Raw genomic sequence first — 12,852 nt, forward strand, 5'->3', positions numbered from 1 at the left:
GCACCGCCGCCCCCTCCGCCCCTGCGGTGGCCCCGGCGGTGCCGCGCCCAGCCGGCCCTCCCCCTCCCGGGCTGCACCCCTGTGCCACTGCCCCGCTACCCCTCCCGGGTCGGATCGGGCCGTCCCGAGCCAGGCGAGGCTCCGCAACCGCGCTCCGGCCGCACCTGCCCCACAGCGGGCCCCACGCTCCGCTCCCCACAGCCTCACCTGGCGCTGGGCCGCCGGGCCGAGCCGCCCCTGGGCGGTGCTTTTATCTGCGGGGGCGCGGGTCTGCCCCCCCCGCCCCTCAGGAGGGCCGGCGCTGCGGCGGGCGGTGAGGGAGGCGCAGGTATCCGAGCGGGGGAACTGGGTCAGCAACTAAAAATACCGCTCGGGAGCGCGGGGAAGGATCTCTCCGCGGCGCCCGGGGAGGCTGTCGCCCCTCTTGGGACTCAGTTGGCGGTACCGGCGACTTTCCGGGCGGAGCTGGGCCCGGCGGACGGGGTGGCCCCCTCCGCATTCGGGCTGAGGCAGGCGGTGGCGGGCAGCCGGTGACCTTGCTGCAGCCAGTCAAGGTGCACGCCTTCAAAATCGCAACCGACGACGATAAAACCTTCCCTTGTTTAAGTTTTTAAACCACGTGTGGCTTCACAGACGGCGTGCGGGGTGAGAAGTCCTGAGATGTCCCGCGGGTGCGGAGCCGGGCCTGGGGTAAATCATCAGCCCGGGGCAGCGGCAGGTCCGGCCGGGCCGCATTCCCCCTGGCGCTCCGGGCCCCGGCGGGAGGCGGCTGGCTGGCCGCGTCGTGCCCGCTGCCGCTGTCCCAAAGGAGGGAGCGTGGAAAACGCAATTTTCTTGAGAAGTCAGCGGAGAGCTCTCGCGGGTCAGGTTAGCGTAATGGTGTCCAGCAACACTGAGGCAATGCCCAGGTTACAGCAACAAAAATACCAGGAGGTTCTAGCTTAGTTTCCCCGAGGTCTAAGCTGCACGATGCTGGACTCGCGCTAATCTTTGCGTTTGTGCAAAATAGTTTACTAATGCAAAACACAAGGTGTTTAGCAGTGACTGGCCGTAACTTTAAATCCGCCCTTCCCACAGTACCTACTTGCTGCCACTTCTTTGCGCTCAGTGTCCTGGATTTGAGTGGTAGTGGAGCTGACGCCACCCTCCAGGATCTGTTCTCCTCAGGGTTTTGGTGGGGAAAGTTCATCTCGAGGCAGTCTCCCTGACGCCGTGGAGTTGCTGCTGCAGGGGAGCCAGGGCTGAAGCGGTGTCTTCAGCTGGTGGCACTGCCCAAACAGCAGGCAGAGAGGGTACATCTTTTACTCATCTTCACAAAGCCCCTAAAAGTATGTATTGCCTATTCATTGTCTAATGAGAAGCCTTCAAATACCTGCAACGATGGAGGTGCTTACCCTCAGTGCAGGAGGGCACAGCAGCCTTCAGGAGTGCCAATGTAGGAGTCTGTATCCAGGGCAGATTTGGTGACACCATAGGAAATGCTTTCTTGAAATCGAGCTTATTGTCTGACCTTCCCCTCCACCCTCTGCTACCGTATACAGTTGCTGGCTATTTATATACGTGAGGAATATGATTCAGAAATTAACATGCCAGGAAGACAGCGAATCTTTCAACCTAATAATTAAAAAATGAATATAGCATGATTGCTTTGTTTCATCACCACATGAAAGAGAGTTATTTATTTTTATTGTGGTTAGCTTAGTAGTAACAAATTAAATATTTGGTTCCCATCCATGAGAAGCTATCGTCCCCATCGTTATGGGCTTCATCCAAAGCGTGTTGGAGTCACTAGAATTATGCATGGGCTTTCATTTGTCAGACAACTGCAAATCTAGTAAACTGGATTAGAGCAAGAGTGGTTTCAGGCCATAGGACAGAGCATCGTACAAGACTTGCCCAAGAGAGAATTCTGCTGATCTTTAGTGAGGGTCTGTAGGTTGCTCCAGACCTTGGGAGGAAAGCCCTTCTGTAGCAGAGATAAGGCACCCTGGCAGGAGCCAACTGCTGTGGCTGGACGTGTGGAGTGAGGGACATAGTGAGATTTCTGTGGTGTCATTAGATTACTGCTCATGTGAAAGTGAGTGATAGATGGTTTACATAGCCAGCCTTTTAGCCAGGTTCACAGGCATGGCTCCAACTGTATCTATCAAGGCTAATTTCAATTACAGCTTAGAAATGCCTCTGTCACTGTGGGGATGGTCTGGAAAATGTGGACTGATTGCTACAGCTGAAAGCTTGTCATCTTGATCTTTATCCCACCAAAGATCACAGTTCATTCAGCGTTTGCTGCAACCATTCCACTCTATTGGCTCTTTCATTTTTCTTTCTGGTGTTATTCTTTGCCTAGGCCTTTCATACAGCAGTAATCAAGGAAAAAAGTCAATTTAAAGAACAGAGACAGATTCTTTTAAAACAAGATAATAAGAGATTTCGGCAACACTTGCACTGGCATTCCTTTAAAATCTTCCCACCTGGGAAGATGGCATTCAGGTTGATGGTGATAGTTGAAATTACTGCATGATGAAAAATTTTGTCAAATCTCAACAAGGAGGATTTCAAAGTGACCAAGAACTCTGCATGGATGAAAGGAGAAGGAAGTAAAGAGGCCGCTGAGGTCTATATGTTACAATTTTTGTGTCACTTGCACCTTTTCCTGGGATTCTAAGCAAAAGCTGTTGGAAGACTGTTATTCTGATTAAAACATTGTGACAGCCCTTTCTTCTCTTGCTAATTAGTCATGACTTTTGCTTCTCTGCCTTTTTCTTCCTCCTCAGTTCTTCTGATCCATACATTTTGATATTCAGAAATGGAGAAGGAAGACTGCATTACCATGTCACTTGATGTTGAAAAGGGAGGGAAGGAAGAAAAAAAAAAGTGTGAGGAAGAGACATGGAAGACAAAAGGACAAAAGGATGACAAAGGGGAAGGCAGCCAAGCTAAAAAAGAGGAATGATGCATGGGAAAGAGTTGGAGAGACAAGAGCAGGGGGTGAATATCACAGTAGGTGAGAAAGGAAAGAAAATAGTGTAACAGACAGCTTTTTATATTCTTTCTTTACTTCTTGTCAATATGAGTTAGTCAGGGGTATGATTCACAAATGCCTCTGAAGGGGCTGGAAAGAAAACCTACCCTGAGATGGGTGTCTGTCTGTCTTTAATAATAGATAGGACTGCAGCAGGTATAAATAATGTGAAATAGTACCAGGTAACTTGAGTATCAATAGCAGTAAAAATGCAGCAGCACAGGATGGCCAAGTCTGTGCCCAGTTGGCATCCGTTGTAATAGATGGGTTTGAATAGGTTATTAGGGGACTCACACAATTTCTGCTCCTGACTCTTACTGGTTGCTTGTGTACTATAATATTATATGGTAATGGTCTAGGAAAACAGTCTTGTAACAGGAGTTTAAATTCAAAGTTCCCCACTCCCAGGTAGATACCTTAATTGTTGCACTGCAAAGTGATGCCTTGCTTCCCTGGCCCAATGAATATGTTAGTTCAGAATGACAGCCTTTGAGCAGGAACAATGAAAGGAATTCCTTCCAGCTTGCCTCTGGCCTGGTGACGGAGGGAATTTCCTGGGAAGTGCCAGAGAGAGATTCTGTGTTGTCCTGAGAACTCCTCTTTAGGTCTAAGCTCTGTCTGTTTAATTGCTGAGAGGACCTCTCCTTCCCCCTGTTGTGCTTTTGAACTATGCCAAAGTTTAAGTGCAGACACTGCTTCAGCATAACTCAGGGTTTAAATGCTTTAGATGCTGAGAACAGTGGCAGTGTCAGTAATTGGCATCTCAGGTGCTTCTCACAGTGGCTGCTACAGATTCCGGTCCATGGTAGTGATGCTTCTGGTCTAATGGAGAGTGCAGGCACCTGGACCAGAGCTTGGGCTCCTGGCTGGTAAAGTGGTGCTGGAACGTGGGGATTGCAGCTGTTAAACCAACAACAGCTTGGCCTGTGATGGATTTAGTCTGTGATAAATCTTCTCTTGGCTGTATTTGGGAAAACACCATGTTGCAGATTTATTCATGTTACACACAGCAGTGTGTTCATGGGTAATTCTCAGCATCACGAGGCTCACTTCTGTCAGATAAAATTCCAGAGGTTAATATACTATGTTGTGATTTTTTTTTTTTTTTTGGTGGTGGGGATAGGGCCAGTAAAGGCATGTAATGTATGTTGATAACTGCATTTAATTTCTTTGGCAAGTGCTAAGTACTCTTTCCCTTTGTTTGCTTATGCAGAATACACCTAAATTACTGCATAATATACAGGAAGGCCTCTGGAGGCTAGTGCCAATTTTGGTTGAATAAAAGTATAGCAGCATAGTTGAACATCTTCATTATCTTCTGAGGCTCAATAACTAATGAATATTCTTTAATTTCTATTACCACACACTTCACATTCATGACTTCTTTTCTGCCCAGGGCCTATTTGAATAAAATTGAATACTTCCTGCTTTGACAATATAGTGATGATGTATGCTAGAGAATATAATTAGGAGTAGTCCTGCTGAAAATGTAGAAATATTGTTTGGATGTTAATTTGGGCTCAGTCCTCTTATTTTAGTGATGATTTTATCTGTAATGGCTAAAAGTAAAATTATTTTAAGAATCCTTGGTATTTCTCCTCCACCATTCAGAAAAGAATCAGAGCATTTGTTCTGGGTATTCCCATTAAAATATTGAACAGATCATAGATCTCTGGGCTAAATTAAGTACTTTTTTTCTTTTCATATGTTTTTCAATAAAACAAGGTTCAGCCCTCTACTCTCTACTAATAAGCAGCACTGGTTGAGAACTAGAAAATAGTCTTAATACTTTAAGCGTTAAAATTGTATTTCACTTGAGTCCATAATTTAATAAAACTCTACCTTTTCTGGGCCATTATCTGTTAGATAAACCCCTCTATTGTATCTGTTAATTATTATTTATTCCTTCCATTATTCCTAAATGCACATTGAAGAATTGGCTCATGGTTTCTAGCACAAAAAAATTCATAAGAAAACTCTGGTCAATAATTGTTTGAAGTGTTTTCTTATGCCAGATAAAGTAATGACGAAAACAATAAATTTTATCTTCTATGGAGTTAAAATATGAGTTTAACCATTTTGTTCCTATTAATACTTTGAGAAATCCAGGTAGGAGATTTTTTTCCTTCCTTGATACCAGGGATTAAGAATTTATATTTTTCTAGATGATTTTGCTTACTTCTGTTTTTTTCTAGTTAGGAAAAAAAAGGTCTAATTTTTGCCATTACAATGAGTGTGATTTCAATGAGTGTACATAGCCATATTCAGAATGCAACTTTACTGTTCTGTATCAAGAATTGTTATGCTTTAGTGTTTTCCACATATTCTGCCTCCTAAGCAAACATGCATTCACATAAGCACATATATGTAAAAATACCAAATACGGCCATTTCATTGTCTTTGTCAAGGCAATGGAGAAGGGTTATTACAGCAAGAGAGATGGCTAAACCTTGAAAAAGCATACTGGCTAAGGAGATCACTGCTAGTAAAGGTTAACTTGCAGGTTATGCAGGGATGTTTGAGAATCCATATATTGCCATAATGTGAAGACTTCCAGTCAACCCCTCCTGCTTCCTAAGAGAATAAGTGGTGTTCTTTGTAGATATCAAGAAATGACTGAACAGAAAGAAAATTTACAGTCCTGGTTTTCAGTCATGCTGAACTGGAGCTAATGTTTAAATAACCACAAGGGCACTACATTGACAAATTACTTGGTCAGAGGACAGACTGGGAGAGACGCGTGCAGTAGGTGCCTAGATATGCTAGCTAGATCTCCGTGCAGGTGGGACTGTTTGATGTGATAAACAGATGATGGCTGCCAACAAATTTCTCTGGCACCGCACAGGAAATGAGAAAAACTGGAGGAGCTCTCCAATAAGATGCTGGCAGGTGAGTTCAAGAAGCTGGAGAAGGAGTGGGAGATAATCTTGCCATTAAAGGCAGTGAACAGGAATGGAGAAGTTCAGTCTTGAGTGCAGGCTGAAAAGCAGCCAGCATCACACATTTCTACTGATTGGTTTTGTTTTGCTGACTGTTTCTTTGCTTCTTGTTTTATTTTGTTTCTTAAAAGGAAAACACCTTTTCTTCTAAAACTCCTCCTTAAGATCTCTCTGTTCAAGGAACCTTCTGTGGGAAGGAAATGAAGATAAAATGTCAAGAAGACACTTGCACAGACCTATTTGAACATACTTCTTGTCAGGATACTAGTGCTTCTGATCCTTTAAGGGCTGTACCTCTGCAACAGCACCAAGATATGCTTCATCTCAGCTACATAAACAGTGGATAACAGGGGTCAGCAGAAGAATTATTGGTACTAAAACTGATCTAAGCAAAGCTAATGGAACAAATGGATTATGCAACAAGTTTCCTTTCCTACTTTTCAGTGGTTTCATCACTACCTAGCTACAGACTTAAAGTTTTGAAGAAATAAAATTTTGCTGAAGTAGAACCAATTCCTGCCTCATCTGTATCAGGTCAGCTGTTTAAATGGTGCTGAATAGTTGCTTCTGTGATCCTTCAGTAAATAAGGAACAAATAAACCATAGTGCTATTGTAGCATCTCCCAGGGGCAAGGCTTGGATGTGACATTGTTTGCAGCATTTAGCAACAATCATTTGATCATTTGCACAGTGGCAAATGTGGACGTGGAGATGCACAGCTTTTAGCCAGCAGCCAATGCATAGTGATGTGACTTGTTCTGACAGGAGAGGAGGCTAAGCTGGCTTGCACGTGGTTTGCCTGTAGCAAATGCAAAGTAATGCATGCTGACAATTTCTGCAGACCAGGTAATGCATAGTAAGTAGTTAGCAGGTGCTAAATCGATGCACTTCTGAGCTCACAAGACAATGTGATTTTTTTGGTCTTTCCATAGGCTTCTATGGGTTTCAGGTCTATAAACGTGCATTGGATTAGACACACAGGACCTTAATACTGCAAGTTATGCCAGTGTTCATGCTGGCTGGAACAGCCCTATTTAGAAGTAGGTATGAGGTATCTAACAGGACAAATACAACAGGGAAATGGGAGTAAGAAACTTCCACCAAAAAAAAAAATAAAGAGGAAAAGCTCAGAACTACTTCTGTTTGGCAAAAAGATGTCCCCAACCGAGCCTTACTGAGACAGGATGGAACAAAACATAACTATGAGGAAGCTGCATGGCAGCAGCCAATGGCAGGATTTATCACCAAATGCTCAAAAAGGAACTGCTAAAGGTAAATGTCAGATAACCAGAGAATGAATACCTTTCCCCTTTTCTTTTCCCATGCTCTCTAATATGGACAGATGAAGTCCAATATTAAGCCCAACCAAAGGACAGCATGTGCTTTTCATTTGGTGATTGAAACTCAATACTGTTCTGTATGCATGAAAGTTATTGAATGGATGATAAGAGACTAGGGGGAAACTAAGAAGTCACAAACCAAGCCTTTCCTGCATGTCATTTTTAAAAATTATATGCATCCAATGGGAGCGAGGTAATGAATGTAAACTTAGGTGGTAACACAAGCCAAAGGGAAAAAGATAAGAAAACACATACAGAATTAAGAGTGAAAATAGTTCAGTGGGAAATAAAAATGAAAAAACTTCTGATTTGCACTTAGTTGCTCCCCCCAATACTTTTTCTAACTGACCAAAGAAGATTTGCTAAGGAAGAAAACCTACAACTTAAATGTAAGAGCCTCGAATATTGTTTTTTTCACATACTTTTACAGGTTGGACTGGCCTTGTAGACAAAAATTTTGTCTTTTCCAGAGTTTGAGCCACTTGACTTTTTAAATTGGACAGGATTACTGTTAAATCAGGTGCATCTAAAATAAGAACAGCTTTATATTGTTGGAAAACAGCAGGTAAGTGAGAAATGTCATACAGGTATTATATGTCTACAGCATTGCAGCTGGGATGCAGCAGAACTTATCTATGAAATTCTGTGTTGTTGATATTTCATACTGTAGAGACACTTTAAACAGAAGTTATTAATAAACCAGACACATTTTTAATTAATATTTTTATGTGTTTTTCCAGCTACTGTGCAGTCTTAAGGATTAATTGGAAAAACAATGAACTGCAGCAAAGAAGAAAAAGACAAAGATACAGAGTTCCAAAATCATTAAGATTAACATTGTATGGGCCAGCTATTTCGTTCTTTGTTTTCACTTTGTCTTTCTGATAGGCCTGTGGTCCTGGATAGTAGGAGAAATATAGTTAAACAAGAACAAACATGTTAGTTTCTTCATTCCTAGCTACTTCCTCTTAGATGACCTTTAGGCTAGCATTTAGCTAAGCCACCAAGATGCAATGTTAGAATCTTTTGAAGGCAGATGTCAGTTTATTTGCACAAGGGATAATAAATACATGTATATTTTCTCTTGTGACTAGTTTCTGAGTCAGAGCTGGAACGTGCAATGGAAGAGTACTCATCCCTGCTGTCCCACATGGCGCCCTTCTTAACCACAACCTCTTGCTCAGCCTCCTGTTAGTGGTCATTTGCCAGTTTTATTATTTTCCACAGTCTGAAATGCACACTGTAGTACCAAAGAACATTTTCTAAGCCCCTATGTATGATTAGAATTCTCCAAGATATTGTATTCCAGACATTTTTCCCTACTTTGTACGTGTCATAGAAAAATGAAAAATCATACTGTGGACGTGATGTGTGTCTCTGGATTTCATGTGCCATTTATGACATGCAGTATTCAGTATGTTTAAAATAGTTATAACAAGGAGAGCTCTTACTAAGAGTTACTGATCCTATCTCTCTCTCTGAATATCGATCTAATGGATGGTGCAACTAGAGCTGATTGCTTCCTGCTCTCCAGCACTGCTGTCTCTGGAAGTTGAAGATGCAGATTTCCTTAGCCATGGCAGTCTAGAATCTGAAGACAGTAAGAGCTAAGTACTGTGGAGCCTTCTGCTACAGTCAGCACTGCTTTCCTTTAAATACACAGCTTCGATTTAAGCTAGCAAAGGTGATCTTTCAGGGATCACTCTGGGCATTTTAAATATGCTACTTGTGTAGGACACCTCTCCTAGAGGTTATCCACTGGATAACATTCTAGAGACTGAGTTAATTACTGTGAAAAATACTTCCGAAATGGAGCCATTCTGTGCCTTAAACCAGTATGCAGACAAAAGCAGACCACTATGAACAGAAGCCTTAACTTCTCTTCCTATATTGTATATAGTTTAGGAACTGCTGCTAGTTAGGTTTTATCCAAGTGAAAAAACTGAAGATTCCTGATTATAAACGTGGATCAGACAGAACTAGTAGCCTAAGATAGTAACAGAATAAGATACAGTCCTTGAATTGCATGTTTCCTGAGTGATGTTTCAAAGTGCTCTGTAAAATGGTTAAACCATATTTCTCTTGTGCATGAGGTCAGTATCAAAGAGTTCAGTGACTTGCTATATGATACAAAAAAAATCAGAGGTGATGGGGGAAAACATCTATGAATTCTAGGTTTGACCTCTTAAGCAGAAAATGCAGACAGTTGGTTTTCATTCTTCTTCATATGAGGAAATGAGATCCATAGATCAGAAGAGTTAAAGATTTTCCCTGCCTTTCAAAATCTTCATACCCAGAGAAAGGATTTTAATTTTGATCAGTTGTCCTCTCTTCCCACTATGATTTGACTCCTTGGTGGTAAAACAGGCAGTGAAATAAGCAGTACTGCTTCACTTCTTCCTTTCAGAAATACACTCTTTGCTTAAAATATTTATTTTTATCACATGATAGAAGAAATGCATTTTTAGATAAAGATTTGTGTCACAACCCTTAAAAAATGCAATACCTCTTTGTTTTTAATGAGTAGGCATAAACACACCCCAATGAAGGCTTTCTCTGGTATCACATCAGAATTGCTTGCATTGAAATTAGTGGGTCAGCTAGGAAGGACAGTGGAACCTTTTATTAGCAGGTGATTTCTCTTGAGTCTTGTTTTACGTTTTCGGTTCCAGCACTATTCAACTGCAATGAGATACTGTTGGTTAGAGAAATAAATAAATAAAATTAAGTGAATAACAGAGACAAGGCAGCTGCCAGACATCAGCTTCCTCTGCATTCACAAAAATATCAGTAATCCCCACTGATAGTATTAAGAAACATAATGCAGTATGTTGCCTTGTGAAACAGGTAGTCTTTTATATTGTTCAGGAAGAGGTTTTTGTGGGCAAAGTCTAGGATACAGAGATCATTAGTTTTTTTAAAGCTAGCTTAGTTAGGAGGTTGCCCATCATGTAAGAAACAAAAGACAATACCCATATAAATTATATTTCACCTACTGAAATCATTATGGTAGCACTGTTCTCTGAGAAGGTCCATATTTTCCCTAGTTACTTTGTGATGTACCAAAAGGCCTCAAAAGTGAATGCAATAGCATTATTATTTCTGCCAGGAACTCTTCTATGTTGGACAGTCTGAGGGTCATTCCTCATCTTTAGTGATGGTGTTCTTTGAAAAGCTGCAGGATACCTTAATTTCTCTCGAATTTTGGTTTTGAGGATTAAATAGTGTACAAATGGCAGAGACATTGTGAGACCTACAGAGAGAAAATGGCTGTTGTCCTATGCATCAACGGGTAAAGGGTAAAAGTCTGAGATGCCATGGGCAATCTCTTCATAGTTTTCCAGCTCTGCCCAGCCCTTGCAGGCCACAAGCCCAGGTATTTTTGTTGTTCTGATAACTCAGCAGAAGGTTGTTCATCATTAGCATATGATGACTTGCAGGGCCCACAAAGACTTAGAGGGCTACACTCCCTATAGAATGTTGTGTAAAGAACATGGCTGATACCTTTTTGATGACAAAGTAGAATAACATAAAGGTTTTGTTGTTAAAGCTGTATTTGGGACACAATGTAAATGATCTGCTTGAGGAGCAGATGACAGGCCTAATTCATCCCTGCTGTAACTTTGCTGAACTCAGTTGATTTGCATGAGATGATTTTGTTCATTCTTTTGGGGAGAGAGAAAAAAAAAAAGAAGTTGAGAATTACGTAGCTGGGAAAGTGTCCAGTTAGTATCTTGTATATGAAACATTTCTGGAAGTTTAAGAGCCTCAAGTGCTTTAGTTTAATGTTGAGGAGTTAAGAGAAATATAAAGTAGAATCTGAAGTTATTCTCATGGATTACAATATTTTTTCAAGTTTTGTAAACAGAAAAGGGAAGCCCTTCCCTTCCTCCAGTACTTTTTGCTTAGTAGTTTTATCTTGAGTGACTTACATTCTTCCAGATTGGTGTGATTTTTCTGTTTTCTTTTTTTCTGTAGTGAGTCAGAGGGAGAGTGAAACCAACTCAGAAACTATTATGATGCATGTCAGAAAGAGTCAATATGAGGAACAGATGAAAAGTGTGCTGAGATCTTTAATTAAGCATGCTGGCTAACAGAGGTAGGGAGGATCCAGTGACAGAGGACTGGAACAATTTGAATCAGCATTATTTAAAAATCTTCATGGGATATTTAAATTGATTCGTTCAAAGAAAGTAAGAAAAAGAGACACATGATCCCCTTCATCAGAAAATAAAATATTTGTACATCTTGCAAGTATGAATAATTCAAATTTAGAGAGTAGCCTATAGTGTCAGACATGCAAGACTTTGGAGCAATTACATGCAGCATGAATTTTACATTTCCTGAGTTCCACATGAATAACCCACCAGTTTCAGGGAGGTTGCTTTTCCCAGAGGGGTGTATGGCATCTTGGCAGGAGACAGATTTCCTGCTCCCCCCCCAGTGAGATCACTAATGGCATAAGCACTTATTTCATCCTGCTGGTGCCACAAGTGTTCACAAAATCTCATTTTCCTGATGACAAGAAATGTTCAAATGCTTTATTATTTTTGTTCTGATATGAAGATGGGCCTCACTGCAGTAAAGTTCCCTTGAATTTCAGGGTAGTTGAGCTTTGAAAACTAGAAAGCAATCACATCAGTAAAGAGCAGTAGAGGAATCATAGCAGGAATACAGTGGTTCAAATGTCTTAGTTCAGGTAGTGTTTGGACCTTGCTGAGTTATGTTTCTCTATGCTAATCCACAGATGATACAAACCACTGTTGTAATGCAAGGCTTTTAAAATTAAAGCAACCACAATTTAAGTGCCAAAACGTGCCATACCTCGAGATAATTAGATGATGTGAATTTCCATAGGATTTAGGTAACCTTAGAACTCCTGCAAAAGTCAGTTAAGGATTCAATTCACTTAAACATTTTTAACTTGTTTTCTGTCATTTAGTAATTAACTTAATGAGAAGAAATGTTTGTACCAGTTTACAAATGTGGTATTGCCTAAGAAAATACATGTACAGAGCACCATCTAGTGCAGGATATCACTGACATAAAACCCTTTCTGTTCATATGTCACGTGTCTGTGTTTAGCTAATTTAATATGAACTATCGTGGTGTCACAGAAAGTGCCAGTCCAGTGGCTCCTGCAGCAATATAATTTTGCAGTTACATTTGAACCCATGGATTGAAAATTACTCAGGACCTCTGCAGAAGACAACAAAACTGGATACATTGAAATTCTGGTTATCAGTTGTGAGAACCATACACTAGTAAGAGGAATCTACTTTCTTCCTGCCCACAGTGTTGGGTGATGTATTAATGAAATAATTTAATCTATCTGTTTATAAAATAGGTTGGACAGTGATTGTCACAATAGATTTAGAGACCCCACTGCCATTTTAGGTGCCTTAACTACACCATTCAGCTGCTCAGAACTTTTGCTCGGCTTCTGCAGAACCTCAGAGCTATTCAGGCCTCCTTAAGCCAGGCATTCACAGGTAATGCAAACAACTAACAGGCAAGATTAAAGATCTGCCTGTCATTAAAAAGAGAAGAA

General features: G+C 41.3%; 1 long non-coding RNA gene across 1 annotated transcript; it reads left to right on the plus strand.

Annotated features, from left to right (window-relative positions):
- Nucleotides 1-236: 236 nt before the first annotated feature.
- Nucleotides 237-6,474, plus strand: LOC115598285. Its single transcript, XR_003987543.1, has 3 exons — nt 237-328; nt 2,775-3,004; nt 6,093-6,474. It is a non-coding gene; the product is annotated as an uncharacterized LOC115598285 (long non-coding RNA).
- Nucleotides 6,475-12,852: the final 6,378 nt, after the last annotated feature.

Source organism: Calypte anna, chromosome 4A (genome assembly GCF_003957555.1).
Source record: "Calypte anna isolate BGI_N300 chromosome 4A, bCalAnn1_v1.p, whole genome shotgun sequence".
In the NCBI taxonomy this organism is placed as follows: Eukaryota; Metazoa; Chordata; class Aves; order Apodiformes; family Trochilidae; genus Calypte; species Calypte anna.